Genomic DNA, 5553 nt, shown 5'->3' with positions numbered 1-5553 from the left:
TGATTTTACTCAAAACTACTTCCAAATGGTGGAGTATGGCCCTATAACCCGTTGCTGAGCTTAGTAACACGTTTGCATTGAAATTGACCGAGATATCAACGTTTCTTGTTTTTATGCCTTTAAAATGCTTTTCAGAGCGCCAGAATCACTTTTCGACCAACAACGTGTTTTTGACCTCACATTGTTGATTTCACTCAAAACGAATGTATTCCACTTCCAAATGGTTTAGTATGGCCCAATAACCCTTTAGTAAGCTTAGTAACACGTTTGAACTGAAATTGACAGAGATATCAACGTTTCTTGTTTTTATGCCCGCAAAATGCTTTTCAGAGCGCCAGAATCACTTTTTGACAGACAATGTGTTTTTGACTTTACATGGTTGATTTTGCTCAAAACTACTTCCAAATGGTGGAGTATGGCCCTATAATCCATTGCTGAGCTTAGTAACACGTTTGCATTGAAATTGACAGAGATATCAACATGTCTTGTTTTTATGCCTGCAAAATGCTTTTCAGAGCGCCAGAATCACTTTTCGACCAACAACGTGTTTTTGACTTTACATGGTTGATTTTGCTCAAAACTACTTCCAAATGGTGGAGTATGGCCCTATAACCCATTGCTGAGCTTAGTAACACGTTTGCATTGAAATTGACAGAGATATCAACGTTTCTTGTTTTTATGCCTTTAAAATGCTTTTCAGAGCGCCAGAATCACTTTTCGACCAACAACGTGTTTTTGACCTCACATTGTTGATTTCACTCAAAACGAATGTATTCCACTTCCAAATGGTTTAGTATGGCCCAATAACCCTTTAGTAAGCTTAGTAACACGTTTGAACTGAAATTGACAGAGATATCAACGTTTCTTGTTTTTATGCCCGCAAAATGCTTTTCAGAGCGCCAGAATCACTTTTTGACAGACAATGTGTTTTTGACTTTACATGGTTGATTTTACTCAAAACTACTTCCAAATGGTGGAGTATGGCCCTATAATCCATTGCTGAGCTTAGTAACACGTTTGCATTGAAATTGACAGAGATATCAACGTTTCTTGTTTTTATGCCTTTAAAATGCTTTTCAGAGCGCCAGAATCACTTTTCGACCAACAACGTGTTTTTGACCTCACATTGTTGATTTCACTCAAAACGAATGTATTCCACTTCCAAATGGTTTAGTATGGCCCAATAACCCTTTAGTAAGCTTAGTAACACGTTTGAACTGAAATTGACACAGATATCAACGTTTCTTGTTTTTATGCCCGCAAAATGCTTTTCAGAGCGCCAGAATCACTTTTTGACAGACAATGTGTTTTTGACTTTACATGGTTGATTTTACTCAAAACTACTTCCAAATGGTGGAGTATGGCCCTATAATCCATTGCTGAGCTTAGTAACACGTTTGCATTGAAATTGACAGAGATATCAACGTTTCTTGTTTTTATGCCTTTAAAATGCTTTTCAGAGCGCCAGAATCACTTTTCGACCAACAACGTGTTTTTGACCTCACATTGTTGATTTCACTCAAAACGAATGTATTCCACTTCCAAATGGTTTAGTATGGCCCAATAACCCTTTAGTAAGCTTAGTAACACGTTTGAACTGAAATTGACAGAGATATCAACGTTTCTTGTTTTTATGCCCGCAAAATGCTTTTCAGAGCGCCAGAATCACTTTTTGACAGACAATGTGTTTTTGACTTTACATGGTTGATTTTGCTCAAAACTACTTCCAAATGGTGGAGTATGGCCCTATAATCCATTGCTGAGCTTAGTAACACGTTTGCATTGAAATTGATAGAGATATCAACATGTCTTGTTTTTATGCCTGCAAAATGCTTTTCAGAGCGCCAGAATCACTTTTTGACAGACAATGTGTTTTTGACTTTACATGGTTGATTTTACTCAAAACTACTTCCAAATGGTGGAGTATGGCCCTATAATCCATTGCTGAGCTTAGTAACACGTTTGCATTGAAATTGACAGAGATATCAACATGTCTTGTTTTTATGCCTGCAAAATGCTTTTCAGAGCGCCAGAATCACTTTTCGACCAACAACGTGTTTTTGACTTTACATGGTTGATTTTGCTCAAAACTACTTCCAAATGGTGGAGTATGGCCCTATAACCCATTGCTGAGCTTAGTAACACGTTTGCATTGAAATTGACAGAGATATCAACATTTCTTGTTTTTATGCCTGCAAAATGCTTTTCAGAGCGCCAGAATCACTTTTCGACCAACAACGTGTTTTTGACCTCACATTGTTGATTTCACTCAAAACGAATGTATTCCACTTCCAAATGGTTTAGTATGGCCCAATAACCCTTTAGTAAGCTTAGTAACACGTTTGAACTGAAATTGACAGAGATATCAACGTTTCTTGTTTTTATGCCCGCAAAATGCTTTTCAGAGCGCCAGAATCACTTTTTGACAGACAATGTGTTTTTGACTTTACATGGTTGATTTTACTCAAAACTACTTCCAAATGGTGGAGTATGGCCCTATAATCCATTGCTGAGCTTAGTAACACGTTTGCATTGAAATTGACAGAGATATCAACGTTTCTTGTTTTTATGCCTTTAAAATGCTTTTCAGAGCGCCAGAATCACTTTTCGACCAACAACGTGTTTTTGACCTCACATTGTTGATTTCACTCAAAACGAATGTATTCCACTTCCAAATGGTTTAGTATGGCCCAATAACCCTTTAGTAAGCTTAGTAACACGTTTGAACTGAAATTGACAGAGATATCAACGTTTCTTGTTTTTATGCCCGCAAAATGCTTTTCAGAGCGCCAGAATCACTTTTTGACAGACAATGTGTTTTTGACTTTACATGGTTGATTTTGCTCAAAACTACTTCCAAATGGTGGAGTATGGCCCTATAATCCATTGCTGAGCTTAGTAACACGTTTGCATTGAAATTGATAGAGATATCAACATGTCTTGTTTTTATGCCTGCAAAATGCTTTTCAGAGCGCCAGAATCACTTTTTGACAGACAATGTGTTTTTGACTTTACATGGTTGATTTTACTCAAAACTACTTCCAAATGGTGGAGTATGGCCCTATAATCCATTGCTGAGCTTAGTAACACGTTTGCATTGAAATTGACAGAGATATCAACATGTCTTGTTTTTATGCCTGCAAAATGCTTTTCAGAGCGCCAGAATCACTTTTCGACCAACAACGTGTTTTTGACTTTACATGGTTGATTTTGCTCAAAACTACTTCCAAATGGTGGAGTATGGCCCTATAACCCATTGCTGAGCTTAGTAACACGTTTGCATTGAAATTGACAGAGATATCAACATTTCTTGTTTTTATGCCTGCAAAATGCTTTTCAGAGCGCCAGAATCACTTTTCGACCAACAACGTGTTTTTGACCTCACATTGTTGATTTCACTCAAAACGAATGTATTCCACTTCCAAATGGTTTAGTATGGCCCAATAACCCTTTAGTAAGCTTAGTAACACGTTTGAACTGAAATTGACAGAGATATCAACGTTTCTTGTTTTTATGCCCGCAAAATGCTTTTCAGAGCGCCAGAATCACTTTTTGACAGACAATGTGTTTTTGACTTTACATGGTTGATTTTACTCAAAACTACTTCCAAATGGTGGAGTATGGCCCTATAATCCATTGCTGAGCTTAGTAACACGTTTGCATTGAAATTGACAGAGATATCAACGTTTCTTGTTTTTATGCCTTTAAAATGCTTTTCAGAGCGCCAGAATCACTTTTCGACCAACAACGTGTTTTTGACCTCACATTGTTGATTTCACTCAAAACGAATGTATTCCACTTCCAAATGGTTTAGTATGGCCCAATAACCCTTTAGTAAGCTTAGTAACACGTTTGAACTGAAATTGACAGAGATATCAACGTTTCTTGTTTTTATGCCCGCAAAATGCTTTTCAGAGCGCCAGAATCACTTTTTGACAGACAATGTGTTTTTGACTTTACATGGTTGATTTTACTCAAAACTACTTCCAAATGGTGGAGTATGGCCCTATAATCCATTGCTGAGCTTAGTAACACGTTTGCATTGAAATTGACAGAGATATCAACATGTCTTGTTTTTATGCCTGCAAAATGCTTTTCAGAGCGCCAGAATCACTTTTCGACCAACAACGTGTTTTTGACTTTACATGGTTGATTTTGCTCAAAACTACTTCCAAATGGTGGAGTATGGCCCTATAACCCATTGCTGAGCTTAGTAACACGTTTGCATTGAAATTGACAGAGATATCAACATTTCTTGTTTTTATGCCTGCAAAATGCTTTTCAGAGCGCCAGAATCACTTTTCGACCAACAACGTGTTTTTGACCTCACATTGTTGATTTCACTCAAAACGAATGTATTCCACTTCCAAATGGTTTAGTATGGCCCAATAACCCTTTAGTAAGCTTAGTAACACGTTTGAACTGAAATTGACAGAGATATCAACGTTTCTTGTTTTAATGCCCGCAAAATGCTTTTCAGAGCGCCAGAATCACTTTTCGACCAACAACGTGTTTTTGACTTTACATGGTTGATTTTGCTCAAAACTACTTCCAAATGGTGGAGTATGGCCCTATAATCCATTGCTGAGCTTAGTAACACGTTTGCATTTAAATTGACAGAGATATCAACGTTTCTTGTTTTTATGCCTTTAAAATGCTTTTCAGAGCGCCAGAATCACTTTTCGACCAACAACGTGTTTTTGACCTCACATTGTTGATTTCACTCAAAACGAATGTATTCCACTTCCAAATGGTTTAGTATGGCCCAATAACCCTTTAGTAAGCTTAGTAACACGTTTGAACTGAAATTGACAGAGATATCAACGTTTCTTGTTTTTATGCCCGCAAAATGCTTTTCAGAGCGCCAGAATCACTTTTTGACAGACAATGTGTTTTTTACTTTACATGGTTGATTTTACTCAAAACTACTTCCAAATGGTGGAGTATGGCCCTATAATCCATTGCTGAGCTTAGTAACACGTTTGCATTGAAATTGACAGAGATATCAACGTTTCTTGTTTTTATGCCTTTAAAATGCTTTTCAGAGCGCCAGAATCACTTTTCGACCAACAACGTGTTTTTGACCTCACATTGTTGATTTCACTCAAAACGAATGTATTCCACTTCCAAATGGTTTAGTATGGCCCAATAACCCTTTAGTAAGCTTAGTAACACGTTTGAACTGAAATTGACACAGATATCAACGTTTCTTGTTTTTATGCCCGCAAAATGCTTTTCAGAGCGCCAGAATCACTTTTTGACAGACAATGTGTTTTTGACTTTACATGGTTGATTTTACTCAAAACTACTTCCAAATGGTGGAGTATGGCCCTATAATCCATTGCTGAGCTTAGTAACACGTTTGCATTGAAATTGACAGAGATATCAACGTTTCTTGTTTTTATGCCTTTAAAATGCTTTTCAGAGCGCCAGAATCACTTTTCGACCAACAACGTGTTTTTGACCTCACATTGTTGATTTCACTCAAAACGAATGTATTCCACTTCCAAATGGTTTAGTATGGCCCAATAACCCTTTAGTAAGCTTAGTAAC

The sequence above is a fragment of the Gadus macrocephalus genome, chromosome 15, assembly GCF_031168955.1.
Source record: "Gadus macrocephalus chromosome 15, ASM3116895v1".
Classification (NCBI taxonomy): Eukaryota; Metazoa; Chordata; class Actinopteri; order Gadiformes; family Gadidae; genus Gadus; species Gadus macrocephalus.
The sequence above is the reverse complement of the archived record's forward strand: the minus strand, read 5'-3'. Positions refer to the sequence as shown.